At 45.6% G+C, this 22,204-nt stretch overlaps 1 protein-coding gene across 1 annotated transcript in view; it reads right to left on the bottom strand.

Moving 5' to 3' along the window:
• The window catches only part of LOC138297191 (uncharacterized), a 270,414-nt gene that overhangs the window by 247,883 nt on the left and 327 nt on the right, over positions 1 to 22,204 (bottom strand). The window lies entirely within an intron of this gene.

Raw genomic sequence — 22,204 nt, 5'->3', positions numbered from 1 at the left:
TTGTCCTTGCAGAATCCCCTATCTCAACTTTACTGTCTTTCTGGAGTAGTAGGGTAACTTTACTCCTACTTTTCAGGGTCTTGGGGTGGGGTATCTTGGACACCCTTAGTGTTTTCTTACACTCCCAGTGACCCCCTTCACACTACACTAGGCCTGGGGTCCATTCGCGGTTCGCATTCCACTTTTAGAGTATATGGTTTGTGTTGCCCCTAGGCCTATTGTCTCCTATTGCATCCTATTGAATTCTACAGTGTTTGCACTATTTTTCTAACTGTTTACTTACCTGATTTTGAATTGTGTGAATATTTTGTGTATTTTACTTACCTCCTAAGGGAGTATATCCTGAGATAAATTTGGCATATTGTCACTAAAATAAAGTACCTTTATTTTTAGTAACTGAGTATTGTGTTTCTTATGATATAGTGCTATATGATATAAGTGGTATAGTAGGCGAAGCTGCTAGAACACTACTAATCTACTAATAAGGGATAACTGGACCTGGTACAAGGTCTAAGTACCATCTGGTACCCACTATAAGCCAGGCCAGCCTCCTACACTAATGACAGTTCCCTTTTTTCCGCACCTTCTGCGCTAACGGTTTTCTACCTCTCTGTTGTATCTCAACTGTAACAAGGGAATTATTTTGTAGCACGACTATGTCCCCACCAAAGAAGTCTGAGTTTAAACCTTGTGGCGAGTGCGGACTTCGTGGCACAGATCATCGAGGTCTCATAAGAAGCGACACCAACAGCATGAGTCACGGCATCGTTCAACCAGAGATCAGTCGGAGTCTCCCCTGAGATGGCGCCACACGACTTGGGAATTCAGCCCCACTCTGACACCACAGTCACCTGAGGCATCTCCAGCACCAACTTTGATAGAGATCTCGGAGTCACCTGCGAGTGCAAAGGCTCACTTTTCCCCTGCATCCTCCCACGGTCATGAGTTTGGGGCTCAAACGCCAGATCCAGCGCAACCACCGCAAGGAGAATAAGAGAGCAGATCAGTCTTTTTTTCTCATTGCTATGTTTAGCATTTTTCATAGGGCAATGGTCCCCTCTGGTCCATCTGCTGGTCCCATGGGTCTGTTGGATTTTACATTGGGGTTGCTGGTGCCGTATAAGCAGGCCCCATTTATGCCTTTTTTACCAACAACACCTTTCGATGGTACTGGCACGGTGCCAAGGAAGTCACCTCTTCTACCCCAGATGACGGCGCCAGCAGTGTCGATACCGGCGTCCGATGGATCTCAACACTCTACTTCGTAGCGGAGTGTGTATTCGCCTCCTCCCAAGTGTTGCCATCTCCTTCAAAGCCTGCATCGTCGACCAATTCTCTATTGACGCCACGTTTGGAGTCCAGGCTGAGGTCTAGAAGGAAAGCCTCAAGACTTCTGGAGGAGCAGCAGTATCCAGAACAACGGCAACAGCGACAACAATTGGAGGAAGGAGAAATCCCTGGGCCTTCAGAGGATTTCCAGGGATTAGACTCTGCTAGTGGGTTGGATACGTCCCCTGAGTGGGAGCTTTTAGCCCTGGAGGTGAACTCACAGCAGAAGTGACTACCTTCCATGGGGTGATAAGAAAGGTGGCAGAATTTTTGGATTTGCCACTGCCTGCGTCAGAGTTAAAAAAACAATATTCTAATGGAGGTTTTACATCCATCGGCTTCCTCTTCAGAGCCCCTCCTACCATTCAATGATGTCTTGTCAGAACCCATATTAGAGATATGGAAGAAACCGGTTATTACACCTGTGGTTTCTAAGACTGTGGCCAGAAGGTACAAGGTGGCTCCTGGTGATCCCCAATTTCTGTCCCAACACCCAACGCTGGAGAGCTTGGTGGTACAAGCTTCTTGTTCTTCTAGATCAGCTCCTGGTTCATTCCCTTCAACGCCATCTGAAAGGGATTCAAAGCGCATGGAGCAGTGAGCAAAGAAATGTTTCTCCCTGGGAAGCATGGCCTTGAAAATCGCTAGATGCAACATGTGTACTGGGAGATACATTTATGCCCTAAGGGATACAGCAAAGGAGGCTGTCTCTAAGTTGCTGCAGGAAGTTCAGGAGCATTTTAGTTAACTGTTGCAGGACAGCCAAGCGGCAGCTAAGCAGGTGATTCAATCAGGACTGGACACTGCGGACTCAGTTGCTAGGGTCATGGGGACTTCCACTGCGACTAGGATGGCATGCTTCACTCAGAGGTTGGGGGTTTTCCTCTGATGTGCAGGCTACAGTGATGGACCTCCCATTTAACAGTGCCAGGCTATTTGGAGCAAAGGCTGACTCAGCCTTGGAAAGGTTCAAAGACAGCAGAGCCACTTCAAAATCTTTGGGCCTTCAAGCTTCTTCTACACCCTTCAGACCTTTCTGCAGATTCAGAGGGTTTGGGCATGGATCGTCCTTTAGTGGGAGGCAGCAGCCCTATGGCCAACAGCCTTCCAACCCTCTCTACAGGTCCTCTAGGGGTCGTGGGAGAGTTCGAATGCGGGGAGCCGTCCAGCAGCCTACCTCCTACTCTTCATCCTCCGGGGGAGTCCAGCCAGGGAACTAGCCCTAGTTCTAGCACCTTTCACCAGCATGTCCTACTCATGGGTGGAAGGCTGTTATATTTTTTCCAAGAGTGGGAGTTAATAACATCGGACTCTTGGGTGTTGAGCGTAGTGGGAAAATGTTATGTCCTTCCCTTTCTGGATTTTCCCCCCCTTCTCTCCCCATCATTCATTTTGGATATAAGAGCATCTCCTGTTGCTTCAGCAGAAAGTGCATACCCTTTTGTTAAAAGGTGCATTGGAGTTGGTTCCGGAGCAGGAAAGGGGTCAGGGATGTTATTCAAGGTATTTCCTGATTCCCAAGAAAGATGGTCGATTGAGGCCTATCCTGGATCTGAGGATTGTGAATTGGTTCCTCAAGCGGGAAAAGTTCAAAATGCTGACCCTAACACAGGTGCTTCTTGTGTCGAACAAGGAAGACTGGATGGTGTCTATCTACTTGCATGATACTTATTTTCATACCCTATTCAGATTTCGCACAGGAATTATCTCCAGTTCATGGTAGGGTTGCAACAATACCAGTTTGCGGTCCTTCTTTTTGGTCTTACTTCCGCACCTCGAGTCTTCATGAAGGTGATGGCAGTGGTTGCAGTGGACCTCAGAAGGAAGGGAATATCTGTATTCCCTTAGCTGGACGATTGGCTGATCAAAGTCGGGTCCCCAGAGCTCATGCTGCATCTTTTGCAGGTGGCAACCCAGTTGTTGTTCAACCTGGGCTGTACAATAAACGTGCCCAAGTCTCACCTGGAGCCCTCTCGGCGCCTCCTGTTCATAGGGGCAGTACTGGACACAACATTGAATTGGGCCTACCCTTCTCCACAGAGGATTCAGGACATTCAGGCGATTATTCCAATGTTTCAAAAGGGAGCGGCTGTTCCAGTCCCCAAGGTCCTAGGTCTGCCCGGTCTGTTCGCTTTCTGCATTCTGTTGGTCACACACGCACGCTGGCACATAAGGGCTCTCCAGTGGTGCTTCCGCAAGCAGTGGTTTCAACACAAAGGGGATCTCGAGGAGTTGATAATGAACTCCAGGGACGCTGCGGTGACTCTGGGATGGTGGGCTGTGGACAGCAACCTCTCTCAAGGAAGGCTGTTTTGTCTTCCACCTCCGGTGACCACAGTCATAACGGATGCTTGCACTCTAGGGCGGGGAGCTCATCTGGGGGACCTGTAGATCAAAAGCCTATGGTCTCCAGTAGAACAGATGTTTCACATCAATCTGTTGGAAAAGTGGGCAATAGATCTGGCTCTCAAGGCCTTCCTCCTGTCCATTCACAGTAAGTCAGTAGAAGTCTAAACAGACAACACTACCGCAGTGTGATACATCAACAAGCTAGGAGGAATAGAATTGTACCTTCTCTGTGGAGAGGCTCTGCGGCTCTGGTCCTGGGCACAGGACCATCGGATTTGCATAGTAGCAAACCATCTCGCCGGAGTGCTCAACGTATGTGCGGACGGTCTCAATCGGCACTTTTCAGCCTATCACAAGTGGTGTCTCCATCCGGACGTGGTTCTTTACATCTCCCGGATGTGAGAAGCACCTCTGATAGACCTGTTTGCCACTCACAAGACATCACACTGCCCATTGTTCTGCAGCCTCCAGTATCCGATGCAGGGGGAGTTGGGGAGACGCGTTTCAGCTGACCTGGAGCGACCGACTGGGTTACGATTTTCCTCTCATACCCTTGATTCCTCGAGTTCTGAGGAAGAGTCGCCAAGATTGGGCCCCAAATCATATTAATAGCCCTGGACTGGGCAAGAAGGGTGTGGTACACAGACCTTCTTCAACTCTCACTGTGCCCTCCGCTCCGTCTCTCTCACAGGGTAGACCTCTCGCAGGCGCAGGGGCAGGTTCTACACCCCCACCTCCAGTGCCTGCCCCTACATGCCTGGAGACTGAACGGGCAATCTGAGTTATTTTCCTCTCCCTACAGAAGTGGTGGATGTTATCTTATCAGCTAGGCGACACTCCACCAAGACAGTCTATGCCGGTAGATGGGTGAAATTTGTTAGTCGGTGGGTAGAGAGACAAATTGATCCCTAAAGGCCCTTTTATCTAATATTTTGCAGTTTGCACTTCCTTAGTGCAGAAAGGTTGCGCAGTTGCGACAGTGAAAGGGTATTTATTGGCATTGTCGACTTTTCTTTGCCTACCTGATCAGCCTTCCTTATTTGAGTCCCCTATAGTTCTTAGGTTCCTTAGAAGGTTAATGAGCAAGTTTCCTCCCACTCCGTTTATAATGCCACAGTGGGATTTGAAGTTAGTTTTGACTTTTCTGATGGGTTCACCATTTAAGCATATGCATACCTGCCCATTGAGGTTCTTAGTTTTTAAGACAGTTTTTCTAACAGCCATCACGTCAGCTAGATGTGAGACTGAGCTTCAGGCTCTTAGTGTGAAACCACTTTCACTACCTTTCATGCTAATAAGGTGGTGCTGAGAACCAGGGCAGCTTTCCTTACTAAGGTAGTCACTCCCTTTTATTTGGGACCACCTCTAACTCTCCCATCCTTTTACCCTCCTCCCCATCAATCAAAGGAGGAAAGGCTGCATCACTTGCATCTGAGAAGGGCCCTGCGCTTCTACATAGAAAGGATGAGACACTTCAGAATTGATGATCAGCTCTTCATTGGATATATGTGGGCAAAAGGAAGGGCAAAGCTGTCCACAAGAGGTATTAAAAAAAAAAAAAAAAAAAAAGAATATAGTAGTCTGTTAGGTGTGTTTCATTCATTCACACAGGTTAACTCCAACACCCCTTAGGCCAAATCAGAATATTACATCAGTCCCAAATTATTGATGCTGTTTCCAATTGTGGATAACCAGCTTGCAAATTCCGGCAGAGGGGAATACCTACACCAATTCTGTGATATTAGAATCAAGTTAAGTTGTTGACAGATGTACAGGGGTAGAATTATTTAGTAAGACTCACAATTACTTGAAACACCCTTTAATGGTTCCTTAACTGCTGGATGTGGAAGAAGTATACTCCTAGTGCAGAACAAATGCAGGCATATCTAACAAGGGATGACCCAGATTAAATTGTTATTTCAGCAGCGTGTTTCTTGCTGTAGTTGATGTTGTGGCACCTCATGGTACCAATCAAGTCTGCAAATGTTTCAGTGACTTTTTTTTGGGGGGGGGGGCAGTGATACTGGCAAGTCTGTTCACATTAGAAGAGACAATACTGCTCTGCCCCAAAGTTAGTCACATAGGACCTTCAGAAGAATGTGCTGCGCTGTACTGGACCTTCATCCTTGGCTACCAACAACATCCACACACCGCATGTGACTGCTAAAAGAAACCAGTGGTACATTTTGCCCCATCCACTGCCCCACATGCACCTCTCCCCTCCTTGCCTGCTATAGTGAGCTCACCTCTAAGATGAGGTGCAAAGGTTGCGAGGGGACACTTGGTATGGGTACCGGGGTCCATTTGATTACCATTCTAGATACAAAAACATTCTTGACCCTGAGAGGGTGAAGTCAGCCATGCTTTGGAGACGTGTGGTGAATGATTCCTCCTCTGAATAGCCCAGGCACCTAGACTACCCCTATGTCTTATATCTAGGGACAACACTGGGATGCCTCTCACAGCTGGCAGGCTCTCCCTTAGAAGGGGGCTTTGAGGTTCTTGTGCACCTGCCAGAGAGGAGATGCAGCATGGAAGGTGTCCTGCACAACACAGCTCATAAGGAGGGATGTGAAGCAGCCATAAACTCAGCAAGGGACTGGCCCCAAAACCTATAATACAACCAACCCACCCGTTATTACTCACATCAAGTTAATGGTTATTAGTACTTAGGAATGTTGCGAGCTCCACTGAAGACAATGAAGAGGCCCGGGGCTAACCATGGTGTACACTTCCTGGCTCCAACATTCCAATGTTTGTCTATGTTTCTCTCTTTTTAACTCAGAACATTTTACCATCAGTGGGTTGAATGTCCTTATAGCTCTTCTACCTCGGGCTATTGTGGTTCTTAAAAGCCCTCTCACTCTCTCATACGGCCTGTGTTAGAAATGGGGTCTTTGGCTGGCAGTCAGGTTACCCCTCTGTCCAAACAAGGACCCTCACTCTAGTCAGGGTAAAGAACAATCACCCTCAGTTAACGCCTGCTCACCCCCTGGGTAGCTTGGCATGAGGAGCCAGGCTTAACTTCAGAAGCAATGTGTAAAGTATTTGTATTAACACACAGAGTAACTCAGTGACAAGACTACAAAATGACACAAAACAGGTTTAGACAAATAGGGAATATTTATCTAAACAAAACAAGACCACAACGACAAATATCCAACATAAACAAGCAAAGTTATGAATTTTCAAAAGAATTAGGAGCACATTTATACTTGTTTTGGGCTGAATTTACGTTTTTTGTTTTTGTTTTTTTTCAACGCAAATTCGGTGCAAAACGAACTCCATATTTATACTTTGGCACTAGAACCATCTAGCGCCAAAGATATGGAGTGAAAGTCATTTGTTGGACGTGGAAACCTACCTTGCATCAATGAGATGGAAGGTAGGCATTCCTGTGCACAATATGACTCTATGGCCTTAGCGCCATATTTATCACCCTGTGCTAAAATCACGGAAGGGGGGAAAAGGGGTCAAATAATGGTGCAAAGCAAGCATGGGTCAGAGCAGGTATTAGGGGACCTGTGGGCATATTTCCATGGTGGAACACCATGGAATAAGCCCACAGGTGCCCTCCCGAGGCCCCAGGAACACACCCAAGCACACCAGAGGGACAGCGGAGGATGGGGGAAACTCATCCAAGGTAAGTATAGGTAAGTACAGGTAAGTATTTTTTAATATTTTTTTTAGGTGTCATTGGGGGACTTGAAATGGGGCCCCTACATGCCACTGGGTGCAATGGCCAAGCCCAGGGGACCCTGGTCCCCTGTGCTGGCCTTTGGGGTTGTGGGCATGACTCCTGTCTTTTCTAAGAAAAGAGTCATGTGGTATGGATGATTTTGCGTCAGAAAACGACTCTAGGCAGGTTAGAGTCATTTTATTTTTTTTAATTCTAACCTGCCTAAAGTCATTCATTGGTGCAAAACCCCCTTCTCCCATACCGCCACCCCCACCCGGATAATGTAATTGGTTTTTTTTACGCTAGCCCACCCTTTGCACCATCCCATAAATATGGTCCCCGTCTGGCGCCATTCAACGGTGCTAGCCAGTGGAAAACTTTTTGATGCAAAACTGCATTAGTGCAGTTTTGCACCAAAAAGTCTAAATATGCCTTAGTCCTTAGAAAACAGTGAGAATGCTGTTGTTGCACAAAAAACCTGGTTAGCGTAAAAATGAAGCCGCGCGGGCGGGCGTGTGTCAGAAAAGGGTAGCGATGCGTTGATTCCTTACTTGCAAGTGAGCCCATGAGTCGTTTCCTTCTCTGTTCGGGTTGGTGATGCAATGTTTTTCTCCCGCAAGAGAGTGATGTGTCGATTTCCAGACGGGGCACCTCAGATACGTGCAGTCGGGTTGACTTTGACGCCCAGGGACGATGCGTGGAAAATCCAGTCGCACAGTTTCAGAAACCCACACTGCGTGGGGTTTGTGTCGTTATCAGCCTCCGTTAGCAGGCGTTGTGCATTGTTTCTCCAGCCGCGTTGCGTCGATCTTCCAGCCGCGATGTAGGTGGAGCGTTGATTTCAGCCGTGAAGGCGGTGGCGCGTTGTTTATTAGTCGCGTCACGGAAGGAGCATCGAAAATTTCCCCACACGGCAGTCTGTGCGTTCATTTTCAGTTCTTGTCTGCCAACTTTACCTTTCAACGGCCCAGGAACTGGATAGGGTACCACTTGGCAGGGCAGGAGTCTCAGAGAGTCCAGGTGCTGGCAGGGGAAGCCTTTCATGGTCTTGAGACTTCAACAACAGGAGGCAAGCTCAGTTCAATCGCTGGGATACCCTTCTCAAGCAGGAATGCACAACAACGTCCAAGCTTTGTTACCTTTCTGAGGCAGAAGCAGCAACTGCAGAATAGCCCAAAAAAGCTCAGTCACAGGCAGGGGCAGCGCTTCTCCTCAGCTCTTCTCCTTGGCAGAGGTTCCTCTCGATTCCAGAAGTGATCTAATCTTCAGGGGTTTTGGGGGTGGTTCTTATGCCCCTTTCTGCCTTTGAAGTAGGCCTACTTCAAAGAGAAGTCTCTGTTTTTTTCAGGATCCTGCCTTGCCGAGGCCAGGCCCCAGACATACCAGGGGGTTGGAGACTGCATTGTGTGAGGGCAGGCACAGTCCTTTCAGGTGTGAGTGACCACTCCTCCCCTCCCTCCCAGCACAGATGGTGCATCAGGATATGCAAGCTACACCCCAGCTCCCTTTGTATCATTGTCTACAGAGAGGTGCAAGCAGCTCAACTGACCCAGACAGGGAATCCACAAACAGGCAGAGCCACAGAATGGTTTAGGCAAGAAAATGCCTACTTTCTAAAAGCGGCATTTTCAAACACCCAATCTAAAAACCAACTTCACTAAAAGATGTGTTTTTAAGTTGTGAGTTCAGAGACTCCAAATTCCGGATGTCCATCTGCTCCCAAACGGAATCTACACTTTAATAATATTTAAAGGCAGCCCCCATGGTAACCTATGAAAGAGATAGGCCTTGCACCAGTGAAAACCAAATTTGGCAGTATTTCACTGTCAGGACATGTAAAATATATCAGTACATGTCCCACCTTTAACATACAGTGAAACCTGCCCAAGGGGCTAACTAGGGTCTAAGTTAAGGGTGGCTTACATGTTTTAAAAGGGGACGTTTCGGCCTGGAAACCTGGTACATTTGCCAAGTCGAGTTGGCAGTTAAAACTGCACACACAGACACTGCAGTGGCAGGTATGAGCCATGTTTACAGAGCTACTTATGTGGGTGGCACAACCAGTGCTGCAGGCCCACTAGTAGCATTTGCTTTACAGGCCCTAGGGACCTCTAGTGCACTGTATTAGGGCCTTACCAGTAAATCAAATATGCCAATCATGGAAAGCCAATTACATACACATTTTACACAGGACCACTTGTACTTTAGCACTGGTTAGCAGTGGTAAAGTGGCCGGAGTAACAAAAACAGGTAAAACAGTCCAGCACACATCAACAACCTGGGAAAGAGAGGCAAAAGGTTAGGGAAGACCACGCCCACGATGCCAAGTTTAACAGCCTGCTTCAGGACCATAAGCAAGCAGACTAGTCGTCCGCTGTGGTGGGCTCTAAGGTTGTTGTGGTCCCCTGACAGTATTAAACTCTACGGGTCTATAACTCTTGAAAAGTCCAGTGTAAGCTTCCGTGGCATGGAGAGTATATGTGCGCCGTACGTAGTGCCTGGAGTTTATCTCTTGCTTCTCTGCACCAGTTTGCTCTGCTCTCCTCGGACTCTGCATTTTTCCTCCTCTTCAGGTGAGAGCTACACAAGAAAAAACAAGCATTTGCAACGCAACGGGTCTCGCATTTCTCAGAGTTAGAGCTATTAGAAGTTGTAAACTCCCAACCTGACTTTTCTTGCCACATTAAATGAAAAAGAAAAAAAAAAAGTGCGATTGCGCTGCTACCTTTCACTCGGAGTGAAACCTATCGGCAAAAGTGCAATTAACTATGTAACAGGGTCGATATCATGCAAAGCGCTCGAGTTCTGCCAAGCGAGATCGCGCTGCGAAAAAAGATAAAAAGTAGTCCACAAACCGGACGGAAAACTGCGCTCGAGGAGGGCTAACCACTGGAAAAGGCATGACATATACATGCCTTGCATTAAAGAAAGCAAGCAGATTTTAAAAGGCAAGACCACGAACCAATGAAAGACACTGACGTGACATGGACAGGGCTTCGAGCCCTTTTCTAACTACTAAAGCGTCTTGCAAGCGATACGCAAGCACATGCTCGACCCTAAAAAGTATTATCCACTGTAAGCAATTGGCCTTCAGTGTGTGTAAGCTACAAATCAACAAGCATTTTCAATGCAACGGGTCTCGCATTTGTTTGAGTTAGAGCTATTAGCAAAAAAAGACGCAGAGCGATCTCGCTATGTAAAATGCAGCGTGATCGTGCTGTGTGGAAAATAAACAGATAAAGTAGTCCGGACTCCAGGCTGAAAACATCGAGCCTCATATGTTTTTGGTAGTTTACCGGTGCTGTGTAGGTGGGCTTAACACTATGACGTATGCATGCCTTTCACAAATTAAAGCAAGTGGATTTTAAAAGGCAAGCCCACGAACCAATGTAAGTGACTGACGTGGCATGGTTGGAGCACTTTGTTCTCGCCCGTAAAAAAATGTCCTTCATTATTATAGGCAAGACCCACGAAGAGTCCCAGGGTTTCAAGGTTATAAAATCAGAACATGCTAGATTTGGATCGACAGTAGGACTATAAAACTTTTTGGCTTAGTACATGGTAATAAATAGAAAACTGGGCCGAGCAACGCTCCAAAATATGCAGTAAGAAACATGCTATTAACCTAGCAAAGTGAAAACTCACGGTTCAAAGGTATACATTTGAACGTAATTGTTAAAAATATAACACTGCTGTCCGTCAGTTAGCATACACATTAGCAGGAAACCAAGGAAGACAGTTTTCCCATACCGGTTAATCTTTTGTGATTAGGATTGTGGACAATGAAAATGGGGAACACATTAACTCACCATACTTTAGTAAACTCCGCTACCATGAACTGTGCGGTTTCACACAATGGTCGAAATATGGTCAATAACTGTGGGGCTTTATTGACGATTTTTGTTGCAGATGTGATTCGTGTAAATCTAGCCTCAACACAAAAGAAATGAGAGGTTGCCGTGCATTTCTGCAAAGCCCGCTGCCATATAAGGAAAGGAGGGACCGCTGTAGACAAATGAATCTGCAGTTAGTGTAACAATCATTAGACAAGTATTTGCAATGCAATAGGTCTCGGATTTGTTTGAGTTAGAGCTATTGGCGTTGTAAATGTATAACTGGACTTTTCTTGCAACATAAATTGGTCAACCCTACTGCATAATTTTGTCCTCTCTGCCACATAATTCCAGTGGCCCTGCTTCTAACTAAAGCACTTCAATTCATCTTCTTCCTCTATCTGCATCACAAAATGAAAATATTGCCATTATTTATTATATTTATTTATATTCCACAACCATATACACATAGAAGTAGATTACAACAGTCGTGAGACAGCGCGTGCTGGACTGAGTGAAATAAAAGGGGCACTTCCTGGTCAATGCTTTTAAACAAAAGCATTTACTACTCACCGGTGCAGGCGTGTACTTGGCTTAAGGCCGCTGCATCTTGCAGCTTGCAAGCTACATCCCGTGCAAGGTGGATATTCAGTCCTGGCAGTTACCTGGACCATGCGGCCTCCAAAGTTATATTTATTGCTTTATCAAATACTGCTAAAAAATGTTGGTCCAAAAAGGGTCTAATTGCAGAATGATCATGTTATCGAGCTCAGCCGTGAAACGGCTGAGCTGCCTCCACCAGTTCGTGGAAAGAGCTTGCGACTTGAAAGTTGCACTTGCGCATTGGCCAAAGTTGAGACACCTTTTGTTTACATCCAGCTGTTAATCTGCGCTGGAGGTTCCCTTCTGATGCCCTAATGTCTGACTGTGACATGTGGCTGGTAGCATCCTTGGTGCAGTGGCTAAGCCAGGGTGATGAGCCCGGTGCCTGCCGGCTCTTAGCGGACACTGCGGTCTCCAACTAGTCGCAGATGGAGCCTAGGGAGCCCTGGAGGTGCTGTGGTGGGAGTCGAAAGTGCGGCGCTGGGTACGCCTTAATAGCGAACGAGCTTTACTCCTACATTATGCATTAATTATCCTAAAAGCGCTGAAATATCTGCTTTTACAAACGTTTGGCTTGACGAGTTAGCATTTCTTGTTCTCGACTGTAGCCTGTCTTGGGGCGAGGTGAGTTCCTGCCATTAAGATACAGCACTTCAGGAGCAGGATGTTAGAGTCTCCAGCAACCTGTTTGTGCCTTGTCTCTCTGTGTGATCTTGGGCAAATTGTTTCACGTGGGCCATACAGTAATGGAAAGTTGGAAAGATGCTAATAAGCTGTGATAAAATTTTAATTATGTCTGTTTAGTATCACGTCGGCTACATCCTGTTTGAATGCAGAAAACGTTACACAGCTTGTAAACATACAATGTATACTTAGAAATAGCACTCTATACAGGAAAATACCAAAGGAAAGAAAAGTCAAAATGACAGTTTAACATCTGCTTCTTCAGAGTGTTTCTTTACGTCGTGGGAAGTGCGATTATGGTAGGAGGAAAAAGTTTTTCAACTCGTGCGCATGTAAACACCTATTATTTGCCCGTGAATGCATGTTTAGCCTCAGCTCTGCTCCCTCAGTGAAGGGCTGCTGACATCACAGGCCTGACAAAGTTCTGCCTGGGTCCGACTGTCCGTATGCACACCACACTGTGACGTGCTTAATGACTTCAGCTAAACAAACGAGCCCACGAACCAACCAATCTGATGGGCGTGACATGGGCAAGGTTAAGAGCACATAAAGAGGGGGCCGGTATACGGTGGGTCGAAAAAGATGAATGGAGGGAGGAGGCTGGGTCAGAGGGATGGAGAAGATGTACAATAAGCAGATGATACGCTACAGTGAGGTGCTATTTAAGAAACAGAGGAAATCTGATCAATAGAATAAAAAACTTGCCAATGAAAACAGATTAGATAAAATGCCACGTCGTTCATTAGCAACCTATGTCTTGGTGCAGAAATCGGTGATCTGTCCATTCTACCCTATCCACAATCATTCCTCTTTCAACAGTGTCTAAACAAACATCATATAATGATAACATTTCAGCGACACTGCAATCAACATGCAACGTAACAAAGGTAATAAACATCCCAAGAGTGGGTTTTGCTGCATGATCTCTGTAAAGTTAAACTCAAATTGTAGGTGGAGACAGGGCCAGCTCCAGCTGCATGGCGGTTCCCTAACCAGATGAGAATCATGGAGCAGACAAGGGCTAATAAAGAACGCCCTCTCAGAGGGCAGTCAGGTGAAGGCAAACGTCACTAAGCTGCATTGGTGATGGGTGCGAAGGCTGAGACCCCGCCGCTGATGCCTGCTGCCCCCAGGAGGAGTTCTCAGATACTCACCAGCCTCCTGAGGATGGCAGTACGGGTCAGGGCGCTGTGTGCGGTGCTCTGCGCGCTTTGACCTCCGCTTTGTCCGTCACGCGTGGCTTTCACTTTTAACAGTGATTGAAATGGACTGCGCAGCCCATGTCATACAGGATTACTTTAGAAGCCATCCCAGAGTAATTGGATGATCATCAAACTATCTTAGAAGTCATTTTCTCATCATCCGACATCATCAAGCTCTTGAAGTCATCAGCAGAGTTTAGAAATGTGTGCTGGATGATTTGAGGATGCCTTGAAAATGACTGTCCGATTACTTGGCAAGCTAGGGTTGTTTTAGATGGTTTCAGGATGACTCAAAAATGAGTATCTGATGATTTCACAAGATGGGATTATTGCTGATGATTTGAAATGAGTATCTGATTACACCATGAGAAGGGATGGTTCTTGAGGATTTGAGGCTATTATAAAAACAGACTAGTAGATTACTTCCCAAGTACTAACAAATGGAAATGCTTCCTGATGATTTAAGGATGTCAAGGATTACCTCAGGACCATGACTATCATTCTGTTTTCACTTTTGTTAGAAAGTTTTAACCTGTGGCATGGTTTCAGAATTATTTGTGGATTATTTCAAATTGAAAACCAATTAGATGGTATATACGTTTTACACTAGATGCAAATAAGCATGAAATATGCTTCAGAAATCGATGTGTAAGGTTAATCGATTTATTGGCTTGTATGCACACTTTGAAGGAAACCTGTGTTTTCAAATTTGGTTTCAAATTGTGTTAGCACCCGATTTTAAGTGAGGATGAAGCTCTTTTAGAAGATCGTTTTTTCGTATGTCAATGAAAATTGTGCCAACCATTCTCTAAGTGATTACCAAGTTGTTCTAGGCTAGCTCAGTAGGCTGATTGCCTGCTGCAGTGAACTGAATAACTGCAGGCTTCTTGTTTGGATCTCAGCATGGCGATGACTCTTATTTTCCACTGCACAAAGTGGCTAAATGAGAACCTTTGGACAGTGATGCTTTTTATAGGTGCCACTGAAATGGTCTATGGAGTACTACACTATGTAGCAAGGATAAATATATAATGTAATGGCAAATGATGCAAAACTGTGCGGCACGTTCTGCGCCTGTCATTGTTTAGACATGATAACACACATTGAAACATAAGGGATCCCAGCACTACAGAAAATATAAAGATTTTTCAGTTAAAATTATGAATATTAAGTAGTGCACATTCTAAATGTTATCTACCAACAAATAATTATGTCATGAATTTTCTCCTAAACTAGAATTTAAGTCAAATAGTTTTAAGCAGTAGAAAGTTAAATTAGTGCTATAACTTGCTGTAAAAATCACTAGTCTCCTACCTAAATGTAGCTTGTTGACATAAATGACTAGCAGATTACGAAGACAGTGCCTGCTGCGGTGATGTGTGTGTCTGCAGGTCACTTTGAATTTGAAACAAACAAAATGAGCGTATTTGTGGTGAATAAGCATGCCATCTTATACTGCGATCCCAGCATATCGCAAAAGATATTTAAAATTAGGAAATTGTCCGAGAAATAGAGTGTGAAATAGGCTCAAAAATAGAAAGCAACAGCGCTTCCTGATAAATGTGCAGCATCTACACCAAAGCACAAATAATTAAGCATTATGAGTGTGCTGGTGCCCCATTCTAAGTTTACAATTAATGGAACACTCCCCCCCTCATTGAGGAGGCTGCTGGTATAGCCCAGGCTTCCTTTCCATGAATGAAGTTTACTCTTCAGTTGAGATCGAGCATGAACATTTTCAACGAAGCATTGCAGTGCCTGGTGACACAGATTCTGAGCTCCGTGAAACATGGAGGCCCACAGCAGCCTGAGAGACACGAGGAGGCAGACAGATGCCAGCCCCCCCCCGAGGGACAGAGGGAGACTAGCGGAGAGCTCTTCAGGGCAGAGGTGCCATGCAGCATAGGGGAGGAAGCGCTTGGCTTTGGCCAGTGTGAAAGGTATGCAGGTCCATGCTGGCACAAGTGGGCACATGTGTGACACCTTCAGCTGCTCTGGGCTTTTTTCCCCCCATCAGCACAGCCAGTCCAGGTTTTTATACAAAAGTACTTTGCATATTGGAATTTCTAGGTGCATCCTACAAGTCCCAGAATGCAAAGTGTCCCTGTAAAAAAGGCAGAACTTGCTGGCACGAGGGCGTGCGTATCTCTTGCACTGGATCCAACACCATCGTTCTGCCCAGATAACACGGACATCTAGAAAAGCCTTATGACCCACACATGCACCTCCCTAGCCAGCATTACGTCACTACCTAGCTTGATGCACCCCAATCCAGATTTGCTGACACCTACTCATAAGGTCACTTTCCTAGAGACAAATACCGGCCCTTTGTTCATGTTTTAAGATCCTGCGAAGCCTCCAACATGATAAAGAAATAAAACTTTGTATAAAAGTGTCTGAATTCGTTTTTAGTACTGCTTTTTCTGCCTTTGTTTACTTTTATTATCAGAGAGGGCATTAAGGTAGCTCTAAAAAACATATTTAAGTGATTTCTTCTTATGATACAGTTTAAAGTATGTACTGATGAAGGGAAAATACTAAATGTAGGTTATCTTCCTAATTTTTGTAATACGTTAGTACTGACATGTTGTAGTCCTACATCTCCAAAATAATGGTCCTGCCAGTAAAAAAAGGGCTATGTGGCAAACTAGCTATCCATTAGCCAGCACAATGATTCCCTTACCTATGCTTACCAGATTTTCAGTACTGAAAACCAAGACATGCTACAGACAGATGTAGGATTACAATATGCCAGTAATAGCATAGAGTAACACAAAGCATCTGTAACATTGCTGTAGACACTTTATTAAAATCTTACATCAACATATCCACTTCAGCTGCAACACTTAAGGGCATTTTCATGGCATTCACAGAGTAGAAAATAAAGGGAAAATTTGTGATATACTTTAAGTGTATGCATTTCTGCTAACACATGGCAACAAGTTGACGAGTGGGTTAAGGTTGTTATTCTGGGCCGAAGGGGACTGCTGAACCTGTCATGTTACCAGATATTCCCTTCTTTGTGCCCACTGCCAGTCGTTTATAGGTCAAAGTGTACCAGACAACACCACCTACTACACTCTACTCTATCCAAATCTACCCCTCTCCACTTCACTCCAATCGACCTAATCTACCCCACCCACTCTACCACACTTCATTCCAGTCTACCCCACTTCTCTTTTCTTCACTCTACCCCATGCTACCCAAATCTACCCCACTCCAGTCCGATCTAACCCAATCATCCCACTCCAACTTACCCTACTCAAAACTACCCTACTCTACCCCAGACTACCCTGCTCCAGTCTAACCGTCCAATCTGCCCCACTTCAATCTACCCCACTTCACCTTAATCTACTCCACTGCAATCTAACCCTCTCCACCTCACTCCATTCTTCCCAGAAATACCCCACTCCATTGCAGTATATCCCACTCCACTCTGCTCCAATCCAACCTGCTCCACTCATTCCTCTTCAGTGTACCTCACTCCACTCCAATCTACCCTAATCTAATCCACCCAGTCTACCCCACTCCACCCTAATCTACACCACTCCACGACACTACTCTTCCCTCAGTCTTTCATTCCACTCCAGTCTCGACTCCAATCTATCCAACTCCACCCCAATTTACCACACTCCATTCCGACCAACCCAATCTACCGCACACCACTTTACTTCACTCTACCACATGCTACCCAAATCTGCTCCACTGCATCCAATCTAACCCAATCGACCCCACTCCAATTTACCCTACCCTACTCCACACCAAACTACCCGATTCCAATCTATCCCATCCAGTCCACCCCACTCCACTCCACTCTTCCTGAATCTAACCCTTTCCACCCCACTCTAATCTACCCTACTCCACCCAAAGCTACTGCAAGTCAACTTACTTCACTCCTATCTAATACTTTGATCTGCCCAACACCCCCACTCTAATTTACCCCTTTCCAATCTACCCCACTCCACGCTACCCCAATGTACCCCATTCCACTCTACCGCAATCTTCCCCATCCCACGCCACAAACATTTAGTCATGCTCAACAGCAGCCACACTAGTGTATATAAAGGCTACAGCACATTGCTAAAATCAATAGTTCTCGCATAGGGGAGGCCTATTGGCATTGCCAATGCTTTTTTTAATAGGAAGCAACACTTTCCAATCAGCAAAAAAACATTGTTTACAAAGGCGTCTTAAATGGGACTAGATCATAAGTGCCAACAGACCCAATTCAGATGAGAGATTTTCACTTTCTCCCTCTTTCCTCTTAAAATGTCGGTATGTAGGTGGAGCATAATCATGTGATAAGTTATGCCATGCCACAAGTCAGCTCAGGTGATACCACTTCTGCGAGTGACGGGAGAAATGGCAGCGGGCAGCTGTACTGATAAAGGACTACCTGCTTTCCTACTACAAGAAAGTCAGAGGTGTGATCATGAGCAACATTTACTTGAATTGTTCATGATAACCCCAGCCACAGGTAGCCAAGCCTGGACACTTTAAGCAGTATTCTAGGCCCAGAAGAGAACTACCAAATACAGTGGAAACGGCTGAGCTTTAAATACTATTATCGTCTACCCATATTGGCATATTTACGTCTTGGCCTGGTAATGTTGAGACCTGTTGGCATATTTTTCTGCTGGTAATGGTGAAACCTGTCCCTGACAGCAAAATAACTGCCAGAGATATCTTCAAGAATGACAAGAATATGCAAATTATTACATGAATAGATGCCAACATTACAGCTGCATCCCCCGGTAAAACCTGAGATGTTTTCCTAATTATGTATTGAGTAGAAACTATGTGTAGAGTAGAAACTGTCGGCTTTGTTCTTCCATGCCATAGACACATCACAGTCCCTGTAGTCACACTCCTCGCATACACAAGTCCTGAAGTCTTTTCCCTCAGCACACTGCACAGATCCTGGACTCCGACCCCTCATCAGACAATGCAGGCCGTTGACTGCCCCATTTCCTTACCAACCCCATCCCTCGTACTCCAGAGCAGACCACGCCTGCCCTGGACTTCAGCATCCTTTCCTTGATACACTGCTGCTGATACACTACCATTCCAGCAGACAACACATGCCCTTGGCTCCCACTCCTGCAGTTAACACAGGTCCTGGATTTAAATGCTCTTCCTCTGACTGAAGGGCACAGGATTCCCACCCTGACTTACACGCCCTGGACTCCGAACTCAGCAGTTCAGGGCATGGACTCATCCCAACAATCATGAACTAGACTCCAACCCTAATACTCATCACAGGCAATTAGCATACACCCAACACAGCACAGACTGTGGACTCCTGCCCTTCTGTATGCATGGAGGTTTTGGACTTCAATCCCTACATGGAGGCCCTAAACTCCTACCCCATTATTCAACCACAGGCCTTGGACTCACACCCAGCACCCAACACAGGTCCTGAACTCCCACCCTGGTCCATAACACAGGCCCTGGATTCACACTCAAGCACACAACAAAGGCCCTGAACTTGCACCGTCTGGCAAATAAAACAGTCCCTAGACTTCTACTGCAGTACACATACAGGCCCTGTACTCCCACATCAGACACAGAACTCTGGCCCTGAGCTCTTTCCCAGCACACCCACTGGTACACCACACATGCCCTGGCCTCAAATCTCCTGCTCCTGAGAGACGATCACTGGATTCCTGCCCTTGAAATATGGGTGCTGGGCTCCCACCTCTGAGGTACAATACAGGCCCTGTCATATCTTGGCACACAAAACAGGTTTCGGGTTTCCATCCCTCGGTAAACACGAGCTCTTGTTTCCCATCCAAGCAAACAACAGGGCCAGAATGAGTTACTAGCATGTAGTCACCTGATCTCTTATCACCTCCGTAGAGGCTTTCAAATAGTTTCTCCTGACATCAGTAACCCACCTTCTTGCTGCTTATCTCCCTTGCAGCAGTTCATCTGCTCACAGTTTCCACCATCTATAACAGGACCCTTAAAGCTTCCCTCAGCCTGAATTGTTCACTTACTGAACCATTTGCCATAAACTGCTCAACCAACTGACACTTTGCCACAAGTGGAGCTTCTTGTGTCTCAGTCACCTGCCTACAAGCAGCCATTTGCTTATAGCTTCTCTTGCACTCAAACGCTCACCTAAGGATATTCTGTCATTCATAGTATCCAGAATGTTCCAGTGTACTCCCTTAGCCACAAACACACTACTTCTCCTATAGGTAATGTGTCACTTATCCCAGTCACAGGTCTTCTTATCTGCATATTCTCTCATACATAAAGCTACATATTTACAGCTTCAGTGCCGTTAATTGTGCAGCCATTTACAGCATCTCTCATCTAGCAAGTCATCATGCACAACTTTCCTTCCTAAGACTGTTTTGCTTGTAAACAGTCGGCCACTCATAGCCTACCACATCCACTTTCCTAAAGACAATCACTCACATCTTCCTCTGCCCTCAGTCACTATCCTGCTAAAGTTGGACAACCCACTCAGCACTTTTCCCTCAACTGTTCAATAATGGATGCATAACAATTTTCTCCCAAATTTGATCATCGTCAATATTTGACCCAGAGTGACTCAGACGCTCACAGCTTCCCCCACTCCCAGCAATCACCTGCAAACACTTTGCCACTCACATGTTCCGTCAGGCGATCATCTGCAGACACCTTGCCCTCAACTGTTCACATCTTGCCATGTATTATTGCTTGGCACACATGTTCTTATGGCTCCTCATAAACAAAACACTCACCTCCTATTAGACCTTCATCCATGCATGCTATTTATCATCTTTTAATTGTTCCACCATTTGAGTTTTCCCTCCGTTGACTCTGCCCTCAACACTATGCTTCACCTGGAATGTAGAATAGGCAACTGGCAAATATTGGTGACTTCTCCTCGTAGGACATAGATCAAAGGTTAAACATGGTTCTGCTAAACGGTGGGAGTGGCAATGGTGGTGGTGCGCCTCGAAGACCTCTGATTGAGGAGATGAAATGGCTGCCATCATGGACAATCTCCAGAAAAAGGTTTGGAACCACGGAGTAAAAGTTCAGACCTATCTTGAAGTTTTTTTTACATCATCAAGTAGTAATCCTCACTCATACTGAAGCTATCACAATGTCATCTCCGATTATTCGAGGCTCATTCTGAAGTTGTCATACAATCATCCTAAAGCAATCCGAAAGGCTTCTTCAGGTTGTCGTAGAATCATCTTGAAGTAATCAGCACTTATCCTGAATTTGTTATAGTCATTGTGCAATATTCTGCGCTTATCTCAAAGTTTTCATATAATCATCAAGGAGCAGAGTTCACTCATCCTGAAGTTGGCATAAAGTAATCTAAGAGTAATCCACACTCATTCTCAAATTCTCCTGGAGTCATTTTGTAGTGACCTGCACTAATCCTCAAATTGTCCCGGCTTCATTTTGTAGTAATCTGCACTAATCCTCAAATTGTCCTGGAATCATTTTGTAGTAATCTGCACTAATCCTCAATTTGTCCTGGAATTATTTTGTAGTAATCTGCACTAATCCTCAAATTGTCAGCTGGTACTCCTGGAATTGTAAACAATCATCACACACTTTCAAATTAAGTCATCAGGAAGTCATTCTAGAGTAGTTCTTGTGAGGACTCTACAGTCATCTCATTTAAATATTTCGCCCTATACACATACTTCAGGGTGGATTTGGATGACTTCCCCAGATAATTGCAGGAATAGCTCAGTGGAAGTCATCAGATGACTTCAGAATTACTCTAGGATGAGCTTCCTTTTTGACTTGGGAGCTCACCCATCTCCTCCTCCTTATGGATGGGTCTCTGAGTGGGGTTTCGCGGAACCCTTCACAGGGGCAGCAATGTCAACAGAGGACTGCGAGGGGAGCTAGAGTTTCTCTGCTGCCTGTTTTGCTTTTGGAATGTAGTTCGGAGGCTTTTTGAAAAAGAGGTCTGCTACGTTGGAAATATTTGTTCACGTAGTTTGATATAGCGTGGAAATTACAGAAGAGTGTTAGTGTGCTTCACTGTTGTGTGGCGCTGTGTGATAAGCGGGAGTGTAACGCAGCGCAGAAAAAGACACAGAAGATGTATTGAAGTGCATTTACAGAAACTGTTGTGTGAACCTTGTAGTTCTCGTTTTATTCAGCGTGCGCTTTACTTCAGGTGCGCAGGAAGAGACCAAGAGGCAGCTGGCCCTGGAAAAGGCCCCCTCTGTTTTTATTATGTTTGCAGAGGAGCTGGTGGGGAGGAGTAACTGAACAAGCACCCACACTTTTGAGGTGAAACAGGGAAATGCCAAAAAAAAGTCCCTTACAGAAGAGATAAACAGGGCATAGCGTAATTACACAGTACTTTGTGCTGCTCCCAAAGTGAAAAAAGGCAGGACGAAGAGGAAGGACTGAGCACTAGCAAGGAGGGAGTTTTGAAGCAGACTGCAACTAACAAATGAGAACGCTGGATCTCACTGTTGTATACTTAAGTGTACAGCGGGCGAACGCTCGACCTAAGAACAGAATGTTGTACTTAATAATTCTTCAGGGGCTCT

This window comes from Pleurodeles waltl, chromosome 5 (assembly GCF_031143425.1).
Source record: "Pleurodeles waltl isolate 20211129_DDA chromosome 5, aPleWal1.hap1.20221129, whole genome shotgun sequence".
In the NCBI taxonomy this organism is placed as follows: Eukaryota; Metazoa; Chordata; class Amphibia; order Caudata; family Salamandridae; genus Pleurodeles; species Pleurodeles waltl.
This window is presented reverse-complemented; position numbering and strand designations above follow the sequence as displayed.